Source organism: Saccopteryx bilineata, chromosome 1 (genome assembly GCF_036850765.1).
Source record: "Saccopteryx bilineata isolate mSacBil1 chromosome 1, mSacBil1_pri_phased_curated, whole genome shotgun sequence".
NCBI lineage: Eukaryota > Metazoa > Chordata > Mammalia > Chiroptera > Emballonuridae > Saccopteryx > Saccopteryx bilineata.
This window is the reverse complement of record NC_089490.1, coordinates 105,290,441-105,314,057: the sequence shown is the minus strand read 5'-3', so window position 1 is coordinate 105,314,057 and position 23,617 is coordinate 105,290,441. Positions and strand designations below refer to the sequence as shown.

Sequence of the window (23,617 nt, the reverse complement as noted above, 5' to 3'; positions counted from 1 at the left end):
AAAGCTGGAAAGAATCTTAGGAATCATGTAGTTCCACAACTGTCCCTTTTGGTTTTAAATTATAAAACAATTGGTATAGAAAACTATAAGATCAAAGGTAAAAGTTACAGGTTCTTCCCACCCAACTGTTCCCATTCGTCACCATTGATAGAGGTTCCTTATGCTTCCTTCTAGAAATGTATGTGTGTATGTGTGTATGTATTGTATAATAAAACTAAAAAGGAAATGCTTCATTTTTTAAACACAAATGGAACACGCTCACATACTAGCTTATTCCATTCAACATATCTCAGACATCTCATTTCTTTTTATCTACTTCCCAATTTGATGGGCGTTTGTCTTTGTCTAGTTTGTTTCTACTGTAGTCAGTGCACTGGGAAGTGTACTATGCGCAAGTTTTCATATTTGCACAAGTTTATCAGGAGGATGATTTTTCAGTTTTTGAATAGTTATGTCAAAGACTATGTGCATTTAAAATTCCATGGATATTTAGTAATTCCTTTACAAAAGGGCTCTACCAATTTATACTCCCATCACAACACAAGCCTCCCCAGCCTCCCATTAAAAAAAATAAAAAGCTTAAGAAATTTGAGGTCCAGAGAAATTAAATGAGGTCCCAGACTTAAGAAATGGCAAAACAAAGTGCATCTTATATTTAAAAAATTTCTTATGTTGTTCTAGCTACCACTTACTACTTGACAGTTTTAAATCATTTTTGAAAAAGAAATTTAGTCTTTATGATTTTGTCTTGATGATTACACAAATATGTATTATAAAAAATTTGGAGCCTGACTAGGCGGTGGCGCAGTGGATAGAGCGTCGAATGGGATGCGGAAGGACCCAGGTTTGAGACCCCGAGGTCGCCAGCTTGAGCGCGGGCTCATCTGGCTTGAGCAAAGAGCTCACCAGCTTAGACCCAAGGTCGCTGGCTCCAGCAAGGGGTTACTCAGTCTGCTGAAGGCCCGCGGTCAAGGCACATGTGAGAAAGCAATCAATGAACAACTAAGAAGTCGCAACGCGCAACGAGAAACTGATGATTGATGCTTCTCATCTCTCTCCGTTCCTGTCTGTCTGTCCCTATCTCTGCCTCTGTAAAAAAAAAAAAAAAAAAAAAAAAAAAAAAGGGAAATTAGCCTGACCAGGTGGTGGTGTAGTGAATAGAGCATCAGACTGGGACATGGAGGACCCAGGTTGAAACCCCGAGGTCGCTGGCTTGAGCACGCGCTCACCTGGTTTGAAGCTCAACCAGCTTGAGCCCAAGGTTGCTGGCTTGAGGAAGGGGTCACTTGGTCTTCTGTAGCCCCCAGTCAAGGCACATATGAGAAAACAATCAATGAACAACTAAGGTGCCACAACAAAGAATTGATGCTTCTCATCTCTTCCTTCCTGTCTGTCTGTCCCTATCTGTCCCTGTGTCACACACAAAAAAATTTGGAAATTAAAAAATTTCAAAGGAAGAAATTAAAATAACCTATATTATTTTATTAGCTATATCACTATTAACGTCTTGGTGCCTTTATTAATATTTAATGTACATATTTTTAAACTGAATTAGGATCACACAATAACTGTCTTTTTCACTTGCCAGAATATGGTAAACATTATTAGAAATAACTATATATATATTTTTGGTAATTTTTCTGAAGTGAGAAGCAGGGAGGCAGAGAAACAGACTCCCGCATGTGCCTGACTGGGATCCACCAGTCATGCCCACCAGGGGGCAATGCTCTCACCATCTGGGGTGTTGCAACCAGAGCCATTCTAGTGCCTGAGGCAAGGCTGTGGTGCCCTCCTTAGTGCCCAGGCCAACTTTGCTCCAATGGAACTTGGCTGCGAGAGGGGAAAAGAGAGAGAGAGAAAAAGAGAGAAAGAGAGAAGGGAGAGGGGGAGGGATGGAGAAGCAGATGGGCACTTCTCCTGTGTGCCCTGGTTGGGAATCGAACCCAGGACTTCCACACACCGGTGGATGCTCTACCACTGAGCTAACCGGCCAGGGCCCTAGAAATTACTATTTTTTACAAAGTAGCTTTCGATGGGTGTGCGCTATCTCATGCCATGACTATGTCATAATTATCCAATTAAATTTTTTAAATTTATTTTTATTTTTGACAGAGACAGAAAAAGTCAGAGAGGGACAGATAGAAACAGATAGGAAGGGAGAGAGGTGAGAAGCATCAATTCTTTGTTGCAGCTCCTTAGTTATTCATTGACTGCTTTCTCATATGTGCCTTATAGGGGGGCTACAGCAGAGTGAGTGACCCCTTGCTCAAGCCAACGACCTTGGACTTAAGCCAGTGACCTTGGGCTTCAGACCCAAGACCTTTGGGTTCAGGCCAGCAACCATGGGTGTCACGTCTATGATCCCACACTCAAGCTGGTGAGCCTGCACTCAAGCTGAATGAGCCCGCGCTCAAGCCAGCAACCTCAGGGTTTCAAACCTGGGTCCTCAGCATCCCAATCTGATGCTCTATCCACTGCGCCACTGCCAGGTCAGGCTATCCAACTTATTATCGTTAGAATTTAGTTTGTTACCAATTTTTAATCCATTATAAATGTTGCTATAGTAAAAATCCTGAGATAAATCCTTATAGACAGCTAGAATAACCTAAAATTGGAATGCTTGGTAAAAATATATGACTTGTTTTAAAAGGCTTTTGATATACACTGACAAATTACTCTTGAAGAAAGTTGTACCAATTTACATTCCCACTGATTTTCATTTTAAGTATAAAAAACTTTTAAAAAAGAAAAGAAAAAGTATAATCTTGAGCTTTCAGTAAAAATCACTAAGTTAGATGCTGTGGTCATTGGGGATGGGGGGGTGTTGTGGCATTTGAATACAGAAATTTCAAAGCCTTAAAATATCGAGGGAAATTTCTGAAAAAGGTCAGAGGGACATTTGACCAGTTAACTTTTATAACTTTTAGTTATAAACTAAAATGATAAGTAGAATGATATCACTGAGGCTGCTTTATCGCAAAATATGAAGTCAAACATTTGTGGTAGAGGTAATATTAGCATTGACGACAACAATAGCAATAGCAAACATTTACTGAGGGCTTAGTATGTACCTGGCAGATTTTAAAATGTAAATTAAACAGTGTTAACCAGCTTAAGAAATCTGTTGGGAAGAATATTTCTTAATGAGTCCACCTTAGCAGTGTTAAAAGAAAGCAAATCTTTATTTAATAAGTTTATTAGGTGTCTATTATGCTAAGTCTCATTAAATCCTACCACATGGGTATGGTTATTATTTCCAGATTTCCAGCTGCAGGAAGTAGTGACAGAGTCAGACCTTGAGGCAGGGTTTATATGTCTCCAAAGCCCATGCTCAGTCTCTGGGACTGTGCCCAATGTGGGAGGTAGCACTGTGATGCTACTTGCTGCAGTCAGGTGGGCCAGGGACAGGCCTTAATAACTTTGACTCCTTTGTGCGGATGTTGGATCCTTTCAATTCTGTATCAGTCTTTCTGATTATGTCAAGAGAAAGTCAGTTTGGTACAACTTTGTCTTAAATTTCTCTCTAATAAGTGCATATTAATCTATGTTTTTAATAAGAGAACTGTAACTAGAATTTAGTCACAATGTTTGCTTTTTAATGCATTTATTTTTACGACTACTATCTATTTGTGGAATATGATTAAGGTTTTCCACTTATGGTAATAATGACAAGTTCCTAGTTAATTTTTTTGACTTACATTGTTTTAAAGAAAAAAATAGAAAGGCATTTCTTACTTTTCTATGTCTTCCTTCCACTCAAAAATAACTCTTCTTCCATTTATGTCTGCCATGTTTTTTCCCACTTAATTCTCTCTTTCTTTAAAAACTCTATCAGCAGTTGTGGAGCAAGGTATGAAGATTATTATTTTTAACTTAATATTTTTATTATAAGATAATATAATTATAATTTACAGTCATTTTGATTAGAAAAACAGATATTCCATAAAATCATTCTAATACAGCTACTATATCATTTTTCTTTCCTGTTTTTTCCTCATGTGCCTTTGTTCTAATTATGATAGTTAACATTCATTAAATATTTGTTAATAGGCACTGTTCTTAGCATTTTGCATCTAATAACTTGTTTAATCTTCTCAACCATTTTTTGATATAGATAGTATTATCCCTGTAGATTTAAGAAACTTATTGTAAGGACCCAAATTCAAAGAATTTTTCTTCTGAGCTTGTACTTTTCACCTCTATACTATGCTGTTTCCCATACTTAGCTGTGTCTTATTAACACTATTGTTGTCATTATTAAGGTGACCAATTGTCCTCCTTTAGAGAGAACAGCCCTTCTTTTGTAAGTTCTGTCCTCCCTTAAAAAGTGTCCTCCTACATGTCCTCCTTTTTGATATTGGAAGACTAATCTGTAAATGTCCGTATTCGATTGATGCAGAGTTGATCCATTGCGTGTGATGTGACATATTTGTATTTGACTTGACGATTCGTCAAGGATCAGTACAGTGCGGCGAGATGCGATTATGAGACTCATGCGCTCCGCATGGGAGACCTTGAGAGAGAGCGCAATACATCGGGCATGCAAATGGCTTTGTGTACTTCTTACTGAAACATGACATGGCACATACAACATTGTAGACTCATGATTATTTCTTTCTCAGTGAATATTCAATCATAGGTAAGCACAATTCACGTTTTATTAATTCATTATTTAATAATTTCCAAATACATATAATTTTATTTACAAGTATTTTCCCAAAATTCGAGTTTTAAAGTGGAAATCTAACCTCAAACCATGTCTATTAATAATGCATTTGATTAAATAGTTGCATAAAACAGACGTTTTTTAATTAGAAAATGATAAATATACCCGAATATCAGTCCAAGTTAGTGGTTTTGTTTGATAATTTAGTTTTACTAAATGAGTACTTTTTTCTTACAATTGTTATTAAAAATTAATAGTCATGTAAGCATAATTACAATATAAAATATTACAAATGTTTTTATTATGCATTTATCATATAGTGTATTATTGTTACAATGAATAAAATGTTTCTTTTATTTATGATATTGTTTTCTTCAATTTATTTTTGTCCTCTTTTTCATTGTAAAAAAGTTGGTCACATTATTATGGCCTATACTTATTTATAAATAAATTTTTATTAATTTTAATGGGGTGACATCAATAAATCAAGGTACATATGTTCAAAGAAAACATGTCCAGGTTATCTTGTCATTCAATTATGTTGCATACCCATCACCCAAAGTCAGATTGTCCTCCGTCACCTTCTATCTAGTTTTCTTTATGTCCCTCCCCCTCCCTATACTTATTTATTTTGCTTTTCACTGAACCCTTACTTATAAACTTTTCCCTCTTGCTATGTAGTTCTCAAATTTTTTTTTAAAAGTTAACTTTATTTTGGTATAACTTACATAAAAGAAAATTCACCCATTTTAGGTGTTCAGCTGATAAGTTTTGATGAATGCCTATACCTAACCACCACTATAAAATAGAACATTCTCATTGCCCTAAAGCAGTGGTTCTCAAACTTTTTGAATTTGAGGCACATTTAAAATCCTACAAATAATTGTAGGCACACTATATACAAATTTCTGAGAAATATGTTATTCTCAGATAATAACATATTTAAGTCAGATATTAAAGAAAAAAATATAAAGTCCAAGCATGCTTTTATGGTAATTAAATGAAATAAATACAACAAAATTAAATTTATTCTGACATTAAAAAACATTTTTATGTTATATTTTTTGAGTTATGCTTTTTAGAATTCGTAAAAAAGAGGCATTAAAAAATAAAAAAACCCACAAAAAATTATCTTTTTATATATATAGATACAATCTTAGTAAGATTTAGTAATTCGGCAGGTCCCGGCACGAATGTGTTAAGTTTTTCATTCTTGTGGTTATGAGAAACATGAGGCTGATGTGTCCTAGCGATTTCTTCAATGTTTGGGCATATATTTGAAAGGCAAACTCTCACTTCCTCATCAATCCATTGAAGAATTCCTCTCTTTTTACTCCTATGTTGAGGGTAGAAAATTCACATATATAGGGTGTTGAAAATTGTAGTAAAATGTTCAAAGTTTTTTTAGATATTGCCATATATTCTTCTTTTATAGAAATCCAAAAGGCTTCAAGAGACAATTCCTTACGTTTAATCATCAATCCAAAACCCCCTCCATACATATTATCTTAACTTTACAACAAACAAAGGATAGAAGAAACTTGCTTCCAGTCTTTCTGGGGAACATGGGGGGTAGTGTAAACAATCCAGCACCACAGCTTAACAGTCTTTTGCAACCTAATCAGGCAAGTGAGGTGGGGAGTTGGGCAGACTGTCAGCTTACAGCCAATTCCCCACACCTCTGTCCCCCAAACATCTAAACTCCAAAAACCCTGTTGGTTTTTTGGTCCCCAACAGGCACATATTTCTCTGGAATCCCATAGGGTGCACCTGGAAATCTTCTAGGGTGCACACTTTGAGAACCACTGCCCTAAAGAGTTTCCGTGTGACACTTCCCAATATTTTCTTCCCCTCATCCTTTTGTGACTATGCTAGTATTTCTTTTGACTTCCTCTTTAAACCACGAATTATTTAGAAATATAATTTTAATTTCCAAAACTGGTGAATGTTCAGGTATCTTTCTGTTATCGGTTTCTAATTTAATTCCATTGTGGTTAGAAAACATAATGTATGTAATTTAGGTTCTTTCAGATTTCTTGAGTTTTTGGTTTATGGCCTGGAATGGAGGTTGGCAAATTTATTGTTTAAAAGGCCAGATAGAAGGTATTTTAGGCATTGTGGGCTATATGATCTTTGTTGTGGCACCTTAGTTGTTTATTGATTGCTTTCTCATATGTGCCTTGACTGGGGAGCTCCAGCAGAGCAAGTGACCCCTTGCTCAAGCCAGATACCTTGGACTTCAAGCCAGTGACCTTTGGGCTCAAGCCATCGACCATGAGGTCATGTCTATGATCTCATGCTTAAGCCAGCCACCCCGGGGTTTTGAACTTGGATCCTCAGCATCTCAGGCTGATGCTCTATCCACTGTGCAACCACCTGGTCAGGCTCAAAATATTTCTTATAAGAATAGCTAACAGTAGGCTTTGGCCTTCAGGCTATACTTTGCTAACCTCTGGTCTACAATATGATCCTTGTTCTGGTGCTTGGAAATAATCTATAGTCTATTGTTGTTGGGTGATATGTTCTAAAAATATAAGTAAAATCAAGTTATTTTGATACTGTTTCTCAGATCTTGTATATCCTTGATGATTATCTGTCTACAATCAGTTACTGGGAGAGAAATGTTGAAATCTCTAACTATATTATGGGTTTGTCTATTTCTCCTTTTATTTCTACCATTTAAAAAAATTTATTTTTGACAGAAAGAGAATCAGAGAGAGGGATAGACAGGAATAGACAGACAGGAAGAGAGATGAGAAGCATCAATTTTTCATTGTGGCACTTTAGTTGTTCATTGATTGCTTTCTCATATGTACCTTGACCATGGGCCTTCAGCTGACTGAGTAACCCCTTGCTCAAGCCACTGACCTTGGGTCCAAGCTGGTGAGCTTTGCTCAAACCAGATGAACCTGCACTCAAGCTGGTGACCTCAAGGTCTCGAACCTGGGTCCTCTGCATCCCAGTTTGATGCTCTATCCACTGAGCCACTGCCTGGTCAGGCTCTACCAGTTTTTGCTTCGTGCATTTTGAAGCTCTGCTGTTAGGTGCATATACTTTTAGGATTGTTATATCTTCTGGTGGAGTACTTTATCATTATTTAATGTTATTCTGTAGTCCGAGTAATGCTCTTATTCTGAAGTCCACTTTTTCTCATAATAATGTAGCTCTTCTAGTTTACTTCTCTTGGGGGTCACTCCTGTATTGTCTAATGTCTGGAAATAGATTTATTAATTTAGCACCCACGATGCCTTTTCTGTCATCTTCTAGAATTTTTTTCTTTTGGTATTATAGTATGAGACTATGGTTTTAATTATTTTTTTTCAAATTGCCATCTATTTATGACAACATTGTTTATTGGATAGGGGTTTCCTACCCATTGATTTATGGTATCTTTATGACCTAGAATTGTTTTTATTTATTTTTTAAATGTTTTGGGGTTTTTTTAGAGTTCTGGGTTTTTTTTAGATTTTTATTTATTCATTTTAGAGAAGGGAGAGGGGGAAGAGCAGGAAGCATCAACTTCCATATATGTCTTGACCAGGCAAGCTTGAAGCTTCTTCTTTTTTTTTTTTTTTGTATTTTTCTGAAGCTGGAAACAGGGAGAGACAGTCAGACGGACTCCTGCATGTGCCCGACCGGGATCCACCCGGCACGCCCACCAGGGGCTACGCTCTGCCCACCAGGGGGCGATGCTCTGCCCCCCCGGGGCGTCGCTCTGCAGCGACCAGAGCCACTCTAGCGCCTGGGGCAGAGGCCAAGGAGCCATCCCCAGCACCCGGGCCATCTTTGCTCCAATGGAGCCTTGGCTGCGGGAGGGGAAGAGAGAGACAGAGAGGAGGGAGGGGGGGGTGGAGAAGCAAATGGGCGCTTCTCCTATATGTGCTGGCCGGAGTCGAACCCGGGTCCCCTGCACGCCAGGCCGACGCTCTACTGCTGAGCCAACCGGCCAGGGCCAAGCTTGCGGTTTCAAACCGGCGACCTCAGAGTTCCAGGTTGATGCTTTATCCACTGTGCCACCACAGGTCAGGCTAGATTCTTACCTCTCTAATATGGAGGCAGTGTAGTGTACAGTATATGTTCTGGATTAGTCTGACCCCTGTTTAGATCGTGGCTTTCCACTTACTAGCCAACTCACTTCTGACAGGTTGCATATTCTGTCTGAACTTCTGCTTTTTTATCTGTAAAGTAGGATGGTAATATTATCTATCATAGGATTATTGTGACAATTAAATGCAAAAGGTTTAACACCTTTTAAAAAGCTATGGCATTATTATGTAATTGTCAGGTGATCTTGAAAAATTGCTCTATACATTATATAACATGATATGTTTCTCTATAGGTGAAAGCAACACACATAACCAAAATATTTGGTATGGCAATGAGTTGCATCAAGAAGTTCATTCATCTAGGTAGTTTTCTGAGCTAGATGCAAACATATCTTCCTTCACACAGTCTCAGCATGACCCCTTCGTCATTGTTGAAGGGCATGTGTTTTACCATGAGCTCAGTGGCATTGAATTCCCAGTGCATGCAGGTGAATGGAATGTTGTGTGAACCTGCATAAATTAATATTTAAAGAAAAGCACAGAACTCCGTTAGACTTTTTCTGTGTGGCAGAGACAGAGAGAGGGACAGATAGGGACAGACAGACAGGAAGGGAGAGAGATGAGAAGCATCAGTTCTTTGATGCAGCTTCTTAGTTGCTCATTGATTGCTTTCTCATATATGCCTTGACCAGGGGGCTACAGCAGACCGAGTAACCCCTTGCTCAAGCCAGTGACCTTGGGCTCAAGCTGTTGAGCCCCGCTCAAGCCAGATGAGCCCGTGCTCAAGCCGGCGACCTCGGGGCTTTGAACCTGGGTCTTCCGCATCCCAGTCTGAGGGTCTACCCACTGCGCCACTGCCTGGTCAGGCTCTATCAGACTCTTACAGCCAGACTTCTTTGCCTCTCAGGTGCTCGGAGGTCTTGGGCCTTACCCTACTTTGATTTGTTTCTGTTGTCCTAACAGCAATGCATACCTATTTTCATTCTTGCTTCTCGTCATAGTTAGAGGTCTTGGCTTGTCCTACTCCTAACTATATGTTAGGTTCCTTTTCTAGATCTGTCTTTTTCACATTCTCAGCAAGACCCCTTCCATCATTTTCAAATTCATAGAGGCAGAGTAACAGCAGGCTGAAGGAACACTGGGCCAGTGGAATGGGCGGTGGGGAAAAGAGGGAGGGCTTTGTGTCCAGTGCTCATTCACCTCGTGGTTCTCAGATCTTCAGCAAAAGCTTTGAGAACAGCAAATTCGGGAACTCCTGTCATCCTAAATGAATGTGTTTTTCTTTTTTAGTCCTAACTTAAACTAGATTGTTTTCAACTCTAATCTGTCTGTTCATTGGTTAGCATCTTAACCTTCAAACATCAGTAGGAAAGAAGCAATCCTGGGGAAACATTTCAATCTGTTTGTAGCAGACATAATTAGGAGGAAGTCTTAGAAGCAGTGAAGGTCGGTGGCTGCTCCAGGGTGAAAATTCTTGTTTTAAGTGTGATGTCATCCTGAGCAAAGCGACATGAGCCAGATGGCGAATGAGAATGTAGACAGGTATGCCCAATCCATCTGCAAGCCCCAGAAACCCGTTCAGCCTTACCTCTGCTCGACTCTGAATGGTTTTCAAGAAGAAAGAGACACTTTGGCAAACTACATCTTCCCTCAGCTCAATAAACTCCGCCATTCCCAGGGCACATATTGCAGAGCTGTGGACCTGAGGTGGCCAGCGTTGGGGGCCCAGGCACTTTTACCTTCAGCCGGTTTAAACAGCGTGTTTGTCTCCACTCCCAATAGCTGAAGCTCTGTCGTAACTATGTGAACAGTTGCTTTCCCTTTTTCATCTGCATGCTGGGCCAGACATATGGGGACTTTCTCTCTGCTGACTCACCTTTCATGTTCACTGAAGCCACTGACTTGCCAAGTTTATCCAGCATGGAACAGACTCTCTGTGTTGCTGCAGAAAATGGTTATCCCTGGGTCCTGGACAACCCCAGCTGCAGTCTGATGAAGTTTGAGATCATCCAAGCAGCACTTCTGAATGAGTCTGAATCTCAGTATTTTTACTTTGGGACCGGAACCACACTGCTGAAGGCTGTAGATGAGAAAAAGGAAGAAAAGCTGTCCTCAGGTTCTCTGCCTAGCAAGGAAGAAAAATTAAGGATTGGAAAACTTAAGGCTAAGATTATTACCAAAGTGCTCCCTGTCAGATTTTATAAAGATCTCCAGGAATTGGGTGAGCTAATTTTCAAGGACTGGTCGGTTGTGTTAAAAAAACTTTACTCAGTCGCTTTCATGACTGAAAATATACGTTAGTAAACATGATGATAGCTAAGTCTATTATCAACACAAGGTTAATATATTTTGTATGTCTTCCTTGTGAATGGAATTTTAAAATGATTGAATATATTTCTTAAGCATTTAAAATTGTTACCATATTCCTGTAACACGTATTTCTCCATTTGAAGTTTTTTGAAACTCAAAATAGTATCATGGAAGATTATTGAGGAAGTTAAGGACCTCACAGAAGGCCTAAATATTGTAGATAAATAAAATATGGTAGATATTTTATGTATATCTAGAACAGAGGTTCTCAACCAGGGTCGATTTTGCTCCCAAAGGGACATGTGTTCATGTCCGAAGACATTTATGGTGTCCTGCTTGGAGTGCTAGCGGCATCTAGTGGGCGGAGGTCAGGGATACTGCCGACCGTTCTACAGTGCCCAGGACAGTCCCCCATAAAAAGGAATTATCCAACCCCAAAGGCCATAGTGCCAAGGATGAGAAACCCTGACCTAAAGGGATGAGAACTAAGTTTTATTAATCATCTGGTGCTTTAGTTATCATATTTAATCGTCAAGGTTTAGCCTTGCAAGGTATGTACCATAATTCCCGTTTTAAAGATGAGCAAATGAAAGCTGCTGTATCACAGTCAAGTGACTCATCTAATGTCACATAGTTAGTGAGGGATCATTTCAGGATTTGAACCTAGGTCCTTCTGACTACAAAATCCATTCTTGTTCTCCTTCACTCTTACTACTCAGAGGGTGATCATCCATGGACCAGTATCACCTCAGCTTCACCTGGGAGCTTGTTAGCAATGCAGCATCTTGGGCCCCATTCCAGGTCTACTGAATTAAAATTTGCACTTTAGTAAGCTTTAGGCACATTGCACTTGGAGAAGTACCGCCTATCATCATATTGCCTCCACATGAAGTGATTCCCTTTATTTTTGAAAATGGTGTCATGTAGGCACACACCAGATTAAAAAAGGGAAGAGCAATCTTAAAGCTTGACAGCGCTGCTTTACCTAGGCAGACTTCAGGAGGGATCTGTGATGCCCCTAAAATTATTTGAAGAGTAGAATATTTTTATGTAATGTGCGTTTTGGGGGTAGGGAGATGGCCTCTGTCTTTGATTATCGTCTCAAAAGGTTCAGTGAATTACTGTTGTAAGGGCCCAATTATTGTGGAAATGCACAGTGAAAGGCAGGTGGAGCATTCAAATGCTTTCAGGGACTAGGCAGGTGACAGTCCTTGTAATATGATAGGAAGCAGATGTATCTGTGATGAAAGGAGAGAGTTGACCCACCTAAAGTCATTCAAATACAGTGTTTGTGTGTGTGTGTGTGTGTGTGTGTGTGTATGTGAAATCTCACCTGCGTTGGTCAAACAAAACTGCCAACAAACCAAATCAATTTGGAGCCCCGAAAAAGACCGTTGTAGCAATCATAATTCTTTTGGTTTTAAGTGACTTTTGGCTCCTCCATTATGAAAGGAAGACAGCTGTAGCAGCTCCAGGTTCAAGTCCAGCAGAAATGGCTCAAAATCCTAATACTGAGGCTTTCTGTCTGATTAGCCTGACCTGGACCATATTCTTGTATCTGTCTCAATTGCTGGTACCAAGAGAATGAGAAGCTCTGATTCGCTAATGCTGGGTCATATGCCACCTTTGGAGCTGGAGGTGGAGTCAGACTCACTGGAATTACATGAACCGAGAACTAGGACAGGATGGAGTCTCAAATGATAATCTGGGGATGTTACTGAAACTAGGGTAAGGCCAGTGGATGTCGGGCAGCCAAAAAATATAAATATTTACCACAGGCTTGGAATTTTAGACTGTCTAAGGACAGACATTCTCTCAGATCCCAGATTTTTGAGTTTCTATCGTATGACCTTGAGCAAATGACTTAATGTGGGTAAGCCTTAGTTCCTTTTCCCATATAATGTGTTAATATTAGCCACCTTGAGAGTAATAATGTGTGTAAAGAACCTAAAAACAGTGTCTGACACAGATAAGGCACAGGGTAAATAGCTATTGGGAATAAATAATAACAAGTCCTGGAAGAATATGTACATTTGGTCAAAGCCTGAAATATATTTAATAGTGATATTCTTTGACTAATATCAATGAACTGCATCTGTTGACTAATAGTTAGAATCAAGCCTTTCTGTGTATTTGGGTTAGGGACAGATCATTTCTTCCTAGTACTAGCCATTGTCTTTGATTTTGGTTATTATTGAAAGATTACCTTGTTTTAGACTTTATTTTTGAATGCTTAATACTATGTGGACTGAATGTCTGAATTAGAAGGCACAGAATAGATGGATTATAAAAAAATGTGTTAGAAAGAAGTCCTAAATTATTATTGTTATTTTTTGGATATTCAATAACCTTTAATCATCCAGCTCATTCTAAAATCTCACAGCTTGGGTAGCAATAGGCTATTTGGGTAGCTATAGTTGTAAGGCAATGTAGAGCTATCAGTGAATATTCTTCACTCTTAGAAGTACTTCTGAGGTCCTTGAAGATACCTGAGATTAGTAGGTGAGGTTCAGGATTGACTCAAGAGACCCATTGGACTATGGGGTCATTCCAAATTCTGTCTAGGGTTTTGAAATTTGAAGATGATCTCAGACTGTAGGTCTTCCAGGTCTATTCTGGCCCTAACATGAACCATGGGACAGCCCCGTTAACTATGGAGGTACAATTTAAATATCTTGGGAAATTACCAGGCTAAGCTACTTGGTGTTTGTTCCTTTTTCTGCATAACAGCTTTTCCCCTCCCCCCACATTAATTAAAAATAAAACCCCTGAGGAATATAAGGTCTCCAGAAATAGTAGAGTGTTTTGGCAATGTGGAACACCCTGACTTTAATTTGGCAATGAGTTTAGAGTCACAGTAAGTTGACACTGGAAGGAACCTCAGAGATGATCTAATTATCTTGCCAGCTCCTACAGTATTTTACCAGAAAGATGAAGGGATTTGTCTAGTAGCAGAGTTGCAACTGTACCTATGGTTGTCAGTGTATTAGGGTCTCTTATCCTAAAAATATACCCTACTTCCCTAACCCCTGCCATAGATAGATACACATATATACCTAACAAGATTTAGCTAGGTATCTTCATTCTTAGCTGACAATCTGAAAAGATGAGGTAATATATAGAGCAGGGGTCCCCAAACTTTTTACACAGGGGGCCAGTTCACTGTCCCTCAGACCGTTGGAGGGCCAGACTATAAAAAAAACTATGAACAAATCCCTATGCACACTGCACATATCTTATTTTTAAGTAAAAAAACAAAATGAGAACAAATACAATATTTAAAATAAAGAACAAGTAAATTTAAATCAACAAACTGACCAGTATTTCAATGGGAACTATGCTCCTCTTACCGACCACCAATGAAAGAGGTGCCCCTTCCGGAAGTGCGGTGGGGACCGGATAAATGGCCTCAGGGGGCTGCATGCGGTCCGCGGGCCGTAGTTTGGGGACCCCTGATATAGAGCAAATCTAATTTTTTTCTTTTTGCTCTTATCATTCTGAAGTCACGAAATAACCTGGAATCTTAAGTAGGATTTCATGTACACATACCATTAGGAAGATTAAACCACTTGCCTATAGTTTGTTTTCATTAGAATATATGTTGGGTTGTGATATGTGGTGGCAACATGGAAAGAAGGTGACATAGATACAGAAGGGTGAATGCCTTCCTAGGTATTTATAATAACCGTGTGCAACGGAAAATGTGAAACTACAGATCTAAGATATTAAATTTTATCTTTTTGACCACGAAGTCTACAAGCACAACTTTGAGCATTTCTATCATGAAGAGTTAACTGAGAAGTGCCAGCAAGTGTTGGCTGTTTCCAAGGAATCAGAATAAACCTTTGAAATCTTGGAGAGATTTGCCCTAGAGGATTTGGAATTGGATGCAACAGTGGCAGGTTCAAGTTCAGACTGTGTTCCTAGGGAGGATGCCAAGAAATCCCAAGCCTCTCTCTGGGCTCGAGCAGCACAGCCTGGCTTTAAATAAATGTGACCTACCCCCAAATTTGGAGTGCCTTCTTTCACTTGCCCTATTCTGTGCCCATCCCTTCCTGCACAAGAGGTCCCCTGAGAGCCACCCCTGGCTTAGAATGTCCTCATCAGATATCACTCTGCATTTCCAAAGGTTTCCTGGCTATTTTGTGAACTGTCTCCCAGTCTCCTCAAGAAGATTATAAACTTTTGGAGGGCAGGTTGTTTGCCTCTTTTTTCACCCATAGATCAAAATTGGTCCAGGTAATTCCTGACAATGATGGACTAACTTTAAGGAGAAGAAATTGGATTAGGAATATGAATAATTTACCTGTACAGTAATGTATATTTTACAGACAGCTTCACACACATCACGAGCCCATTATAAATTACATTAAGATCCTCTGCCGGCACTGATTAAATGCCTACTAAGGGTCATCTCATTATTTGTGGTTATGTGTAAGGGAGAGTTACCCGACATGGGACTCCTTTAGTTCGTGTCTTCTCCATTAAAACTCCCATATCTTTTCCCACCTTGGGTGATGACATGCGCTGTTCACCACCCACAGTCATGAAGGCACTGAGGTGTGAAGTAAAAACTGGGGTTGTCTATGGTGTTCCTTTATCTCATCTCTAGAAATAGGGAGGTTTGGGAACGCTTTCATTTTTTCTATCCTCATTCTCCAGTTCTTACCACCAACCTCATTTATTCTGTGAGAGCTTTGTGGTTTGAGATAAACCCAGCGGCTGGATGGCTCAGGGCTGTCCATCATCTCTGGCCCCCTCTCAGCACTCACCAGTTCAGCCCACCAAGACACGGAGCTACCAACATTCTTGTGGTTCTGGAAACCCATGCCAGCCAAGAGGAAGACAAGTTATTTGGTTAGTATAACATGATGCTCAGTCAAGGTTTTTAAGACCATAGGATTTGAAATGTACAGATCATATGTTACAAATTCTTAGGTTTGAATAGGCAAAGCCATAGAGACAGAAAGTAGGTCAGTGGCTGCCAGGGGAGGAGGGTAGAGAGGAAACATAGAGTAACTTTTAACAGGATGGAAGTTCCTTTTCTGGTGTGAAAATGTTCGTGAATTAGATAGTGGTGATATTTGAACAACCTTGTGAATATACTGAAAACCTTTGAATTAACACATAAAAATGGTGATTTGAGGGGGGAGGGTATGTGAATTATATCTCACTCAGGTTATAATTTTAAGTATTTCAGAGTAGATGATACATTTAATACATTTTAGTGCACTTAAACAACTCCAGTTGTGCCCATTAAAGATACAATTAAATAAGTCCTTTACAATGAGCTATGTGGAATAGTTCAGGGCTTTGTTTGCTGGTTGGAAACAATGCCATGTGCTGTAAGCTCCTGAATAGTATGTACAGGTAACAGAAAAGGGCATTCTCTTGTAGTTTCAAAGCATTGTTTTAATAACCAATCATCTAGAGCAAATAGCATTCCTTCCCCCCCCCCTTATTTTGAAAGGAGCCACAGAATGCTTTGCAGTGTTCTCATTTTCTATTTGTTTTTGGGAAGAAATCATTAAGACCCTAGCCTGATTATGTAGATGCATTATCTTTGTATTTTTCCTTCATTGATTTTTATTGTTAAGTGCCCAGAAGAGTTCTAGACACAGGGCACAGAAGAGACAAAAGCCCTTGTAATTATTTCCCAATATATACATATATCAGGTCATTATGTTGTACCTATAAAACTAATAAAGGGTATATGTCAATTTAAAAAAGCTAACAGAATTACATATCTATAGATATTCTATATATGTTATATATATATTCTATGACCTACTATGTAAAAGGAATATGCATAGAAAAAGATGAAAGGAAAATAGGATGAAAAAAACAGAGAGATAAGAATCCTTGCCTCCATAGCACTTACATATGGAGACAGGCAGTAAACATAATGTGTAAAAAATGTAATAAGGTCAGATACCTTTAAGTGGTATGAGCAAAATGAAACCTTGCACAGGAATAGGCCATCTGATAGGAGAGAAGGTAGCATTTGGGTACCTACTGGGGATAGGTGAGAGAGGAAGCTACGTGAGTATGGGTTAGCAGGATGGTCCAGACAGGGGAACCAGTGAGCACAGAGGTCCTGGGGCTGGAGGAATGGCAGGGAGCGCAAGCAGCAGGAAGGACGTCAGAGCTGTGGGAAGGTGGTAGGGGTGGGGTTGGAGATGTGGATGGGCAGGATGTGTGGTTTTGTATGGTCTCACAGGTCATTGTGAGGACTTGGGCTTTCTCTGCTTTTGAGCTAAGGAATGAACTACCTATATGACACATTTGACAGGCTTACTCTGGCAGCTTGGCTGAGGATAGACTGAAAGGAGGCAAAGGTGGAAGTGGGACACAAAATCAAATTCTGCCAATTAAAGCAATAAGACACTGGTTTCTAATTCATACTAACATTCTTATGGAGTTGCTAGTAATTAAGGATCCTGCTATAGGTTTCCTATCTTAGTGGGTGTTCAGACTGATCTTCTTGCTTTGGTAAAACTGACTGTCAGGCTTATTTGTTTTATTTCATTCACTCATTCAACAGTTTATGATCAGGTACTATGCTAGTCACTAACTATCCAATAATGAATAAAATAAACCTGGTGTCTGCCCTCATGGAATTTACAGTAATGAAAAACCACTAGACACATATTTATTAAATCACAGTATATAAGGAACAGGTCTAGAGTCCATATTCAGTGATATCCACAGGCCTGGGAATCCTCTGCATATTCAGAAACTTTTCACCAAAAAATAAAGCAATGGGTCAAGTTATATTATGCTCATGTCCATTCAGAGAAGAAGTCATGTTTCTGCTGTACTATAAGCCAAAATACCATAGTGGAAGAGCAGGCTGATCCTCAATGAGTCACTAAGAATTATTGTCCCCTTATTGAGTTTCCAATGTCATGGTCATCAGGATTGATGGGTATCCTTGGCATATGAGGGCTTCAATTTTTTATTCTCTCCTAACATGATGTTATGTGGAGGACCATTCTGGTGGCAGCGGCTGTGATTCTGGGGAGGAATAAGCTGGGCAGATACAAGGGAAGTGGACTGATTTGGTGGAGTCTTCATCCCTGGGCCATTGATGTGACCTCAGGGTCATATTGGACAACTCTTGGACCTTCTGATGTTACCATCTCTCTACCGTCCTAATTTTAAATAGGGCAAAGCTAAAGCCCAGTGAGTAAATGACTCGTCTGGAGCCAACTGAGGCCAAAGTTGAGAGACTAGATTTCATATCTCTTAGAGACAAACATATGTGGGAAAATTTCCCCTCCTCCCCTTATTTCCTTAGTAAATATTCTCGATTCTATTTTATGCCTTTATTTTTCGAACACATTCTCTTCGAACCTACAAGTCTATTTTGCTCTTGTCTGGAGAATGTGGTTTTGGGAAGTCCACGCTGATTGCCAACTGGGTGAATTATTTCAGAAAGAAATATCCGAGTATGCCGATGGCCGCTCACATTGTGTGCAGCGCCTGTGAAAGCAGTGACAGCATGTCTATGATGCATTGCTTCATCACAGAATCTCAGTGCAGAAACTATGGTAATGGAATCAAACTTTCAAATTTATTCAGAAAATTGTTGTTAGGAATTAGTTATTCTGTCTTCTGCTCATGTGGCTGTTTTCTCTTGTTCCAATCTAAACCCTATATTTTCTCAGCTACATATGTACCCACATCTTCTCATAGAATTAGTTTTCCTTTCTTTTCTTACTCTCTCACCCTCTCTTTCTTTTCCATTCTCACTTCCATTTTTCCTCCCTCCCTCCCTCCATCCTTTCTTTCTTCCCTCTTTCTTTCCCTCCCTCCCTCCATCCCTCCCTCCCTCCCTCCCTCCCTTTTTCCTTCCCTCTGTTTCTTCCTTCCTCCTCCCCCCATTCCCTCTTATTTACTTATTTATTTATTTTTAAAATTTTAATTTTTTTACAGAGACAGAGAGAGTCAGAGAGAGGGACAGACAGGAACAGAGAGATGAGAAGCATCAATCATTAGTTTTTTGTTGCGCGTTGCAACACCGTAGTTGTTCATTGATTGCTTTCTCATATATGCCTTGACCATGGGCTTTCAGCAGACCAAGTAACCCCTTGCTCGAGCCAGCGACCTTGAGTCCAAGCTGTTGAGCTTTTGCTCAAACCAGATGAGCCTGCGCTCAAGCTGGCGACCTTGGGGTCTTGAACCTGGTCAGGCCCCCCATTCCCTCTTATTTCCTCTTTTCCTCCTTCCTTCTTTCACCAATATTGAGTACTTTTATATGTCAGGGCACTATTCTAGGCAGTGGGGATGCAACAGTGAACAGAATGGACAGAAGTCCTTACCCTCACGGAATTTTCATGTTACTGGGGAGGAATGAGCTGGTCAGGTACAAGGGAAGTGGACTGATTTGGTGGTCTCCCTCCCTGGGCCATTGATGTGATCCCAGGGTCATACTGGACAGCTCTTAGACAATGAGCTAAATAAAAGATATAGAATGTTTGATGCTAAGTTCTATGAAGAAAAATAAAGCAGAGAAAGAAGGGAGGTAGTTTGTATGCATTGAACTGTTAGGATTTTAAAACTGTCGTCTGGGTAAGCCTCATTGGACAAGAAACACTTGAATAAATACCTGAAGGAGGAAGCCAGGCCGCTGTCTCGGGGGTAGCCTTCCAGGCAAAGGAAGCAAGTCCAAGGCCTCTAAGGTGGGATGTACCTTTCAGCTATTGCTCCTCCTTCTCAATTCAAGAACCACTTATTGAGCACATTCATTTACTCATTATTCATTCATTCATTCATTCATTCTAGAATATTTATTGGTTGCCTGTTCTCTGTCAGATACTGCTCTGAGTTCTGGGTGTATATGAGTGAATCAGGTAGATGAGGTCATAGCTCCCATAGATATAATGTCCCAGTTGAGAAAGGTAGATAAATAAACAAGAAATATATAAAATTGTGATAAATGCCCTGCAAAGTGATGTGATAAGGTGACGGGTGGCTATTTAGGTTGAGTGATCTGATCAGGGACTATATCTCTGTGTTAGTTAAAGTAATTCTGGGTAATGTAACAAATGAATCCCGTTTCAGTGGCTTCTCAAATCCAGTTTCTCACTCAGGGAACAGTCCAGTATGGGATTCCTAGTTAAGTAACAAGTGGCTTTTCCTCATGTAGTGATTTAGGGACACAGGCTCCTTCCATTTTGAGGTTGTGTCATCCCCTAAGGCCTCAGAATCCTCTGCTTTTGGATAAAGCAAGAGGGGAAAAAAGTAAAAAAGATACACCTATTCCTTTAAAGTTGCAACCTGACAGTCTCATTCTCTTGGCAAGAACTTGGCTACCCTGAGTCTGCATGGCCCATCTGGGAATCAGGTGAGGATAGAAAGCTAACCCCATGCTCTGGAAGAGGGAACATGAACTTTTGTAGGACAGGCAACCATCTCTGCAAGACTTCAGGGACATCTCCTGGGCATGGAGGAGCCAGCCAGGTGGTAATCACAAGAGAGAACATTCCAGGCAAAGGGAACAGTTAGGGTAATACAAGTCGTGAGGTTGAAACAGAGTTGAGTGAGTGAGGAAGGGAAAGAAGGCTGGTATGCCTGGTCTGTGGGGGGCTGCAAGGGCAGCCGTACTGGGGGGAGGCAGGTGGGGAGGGCTTGCTGTGGGTTTGTGGGACAGAGCGTTAGGTTTGGATTCTACTGAGTGCTATGAACTCAAAACAAGAGTCCAGAGATAAAAAAAAAAAAAAAAAAAAAAAAAAAAGAATAGCTATTTGGGAAGTACTGATTCAGTCAGAAGTCCGAAATAGTGCTCTGAATAGGAGACAAAGGCAAGGGGCATTTCTGAGAAAGGACAGGGGAGCACTTACAGCAGCAGAGGGAGGCATTTCTTTTGGTGCAGATGAGCTAACCCAGTGACGCTAATTCTAAACATTATTTTAAATTTTAAGTCAGGTAGACATCAGTCCAATAGTCATAATGTCTGCTTTCTTGTTATCCTTGCCAGCAATTCTTTGGGATACAATGTTGCTTTAGGCTCAATCCAAAGTTTATTTTTTGCCTATTTTAACATTCTACAGGTTTGAGGTATAGATATGCAAGGCAGTTCCTCAGGGATAGCAACTCTGACTCCATTTTAAAATGGCTCCATTTGCCATATATATATGACCAGTCAAAATATATGTATATCCAGTGTGTCCATAAAGTCATGGTGCACTTTTGACTGGTCACAGGAAAGCAGCAAAAGATGATAGAAATGTGAAATCTGCACCAAATAGAAGAAAAACCTTCCCAGTTTCTGTAGGATGATGTGGCAGCATGTGCGCATGCGCAGATGATGACGTAACACCGTGTATACAGCGGAGCAGCCCACGGCCATGCCAGTCAAGATGTCGATGGTACAGAGGAAAGTTCAGTGTGTTCTGTGGCTCGCTAAATTCAAATCTGTGACCAAAGTGCAACGTGAATATCGGCGTGTTTATAACGAAGCGCCACCACATAGGAATAACATTACTCGGTGGGATAAGCAGTTGAAGGAAACCGGCAGTTTGGTGGAGAAACCCCGTTCTGGTAGGCCATCAGTCAGTGATGAGTCTGTAGAGGCTATACGGGATAGCTACCTAAGGAGCCCTAAAAAATCTGTGCGTGAGCCCACATCGAACTGTACTGAATAGGTATGAAACTGGGAGAGTTTTCCTTTTATTTGGTACAGATTTCACACTTCTATCGTCTTTTGTTGCTTTCCTGTGACCAGTCAAAAGTGCACCATGACTTTACGGACACACTGTGTGTGTGTGTGTGTGTGTGTGTGTGTGTGTGTATTTTTCTTTTTTAACAGTGCAACAGGAGGCCAAGGGAAGCCTTTAAGTTGGGGTGTGACATCATTTCCCTGATATTTTTGAAATATCAGTGTCTCAGGCTTTGGATGGATTGAGAGTTTGCTGAGGAATTAAATGTCGGGTTGAAGGAAAGGGAGGCAGTGAGGATAGCTCCTGTGTTTTGGCTTTAGGAAACTAGACAGATGGCGAGGGCTGTTCACTGAGAGGAGACAACATTGGTGGGCGGAGACAGTGGGTTCTGAGGGGAATCAGAAGTTCTGCTTTGAATATGAGGTATTAAGATCAAGCAAGGTATGTACAGGGAGTGGTAACAGTCATGTGGGGTCTACCTCTGTTCTAGCAGCGGTCGGGCGCATGCGGGAGTCTGTCTGACTGTCTCTCCCCGTTTCTAGCTTCAGAAAAATACAAAAAAAAAAAAAGTAAAAAATAACACCTGCCTGACCAGGCGGTGGCATAGTGGATAGAGCGTCAGACTGGGATGCGGAGGACCCAGGTTCAAGACCCCGAGGTCGCCAGCTTGAGCATGGGCTCATCTGGTTTGAGCAAAAGCTCACCAACTTGGACCCAAGGTTGCTGGCTTGAGCAAGGGATTACTCAGTCTGCTGAAGGCCCGTGGTCAAGGCACATAAGAGAAAACAATCAATGAACAACTAAGGTGTCACAGCGAAAAACTGATGATTGATGCTTCTCATCTCTCTCCGTTCCTGTCTGTCTGTTCCTATCTATCCCTCTCTCTGACTCTCTCTCTGTCTCTGAAACAAACAAACAAACAAACTATTTTATAAGAAGAAAACCCCATAATTTAGAGTGCACATAACACCTTTCCATTGCATTGCATATCTGTAACTAAAGCCAGCCTTGCTTACGGTTACTGCCACACATGTTGTGGAACAAGCACTTAAGCATCCTTACAGTGAGCTAGGCACCATTCTAGGACCCTGAGGAATCTCAACACATTTAATTCTCACTATAACCCTATGAGAGAAAGTCTGTGATCATCACCCCTGTTTACACAGAGGGGATCGAGCACGAAGATGTTAGGTGGCTTGTCAAAGGCCCTAAGATAGTGGTGGACTTGGAGCTCAGACATGGGAAGTCTGGTTCTGGAAACTGTGACCTTTACTCCTGCACAGTTCTGTCCCCTTATTTTATGCTCTTAGCAGGCTTTTATTTGGCCCCTGTTGTGTTCTTTATGTTGTATATTTTGATCTGTCTCATTGATACTGATTTTGCGCTCACCAAATCCCATTGTTTCTTTAATTTTTTTCACTGTTTGAAATAATGTTGGATTAATGGAACCTATAATACTTCTTGGTATCAATCATTACTTTAGGAAGCATTTTCTCTAAAACTTTAAACTGTATGTAGTTATAAATTATGTAAGCAACAAATGTTTCTCAGAGAAAATGTGGTAAAGAAGAGGAAAATAGAAAATTTAATGTACTCACAATCTCACCACTGTTAAACTTGTATCGCCCTTTTCCTATGCATGCCTATATACACGTTATAATTGTACTTATGTAAATGAAATTACATGCCATATTGTTTTGTAATTTGCTTTTTAATTTAATATGTGGCAACCATGGTACATCAACAAATAAATGTAGACCACTTACTTGGGGAGAGGCACTCTAAGCAGAAACGAACATGGTTCCTTCAAAGAAATGGAGCTTTCATTCTGGTAGGAAATGGCAGATATTAATGATACGACCACACAGATAAATATAAAATTGCAACTGTGACAAGTGCTGCCAGAGATCAGTATGTGGTGTCATGAGAGC

The 23,617-nt window shown here is 40.2% G+C and overlaps 1 pseudogene; it reads left to right on the top strand.

Moving 5' to 3' along the window:
* The first annotated feature begins 10,231 nt into the window (after positions 1-10,231).
* LOC136319273 (putative tetratricopeptide repeat protein 41) overlaps positions 10,232-23,617 on the top strand; it is a 55,409-nt pseudogene continuing 42,023 nt past the window's right edge.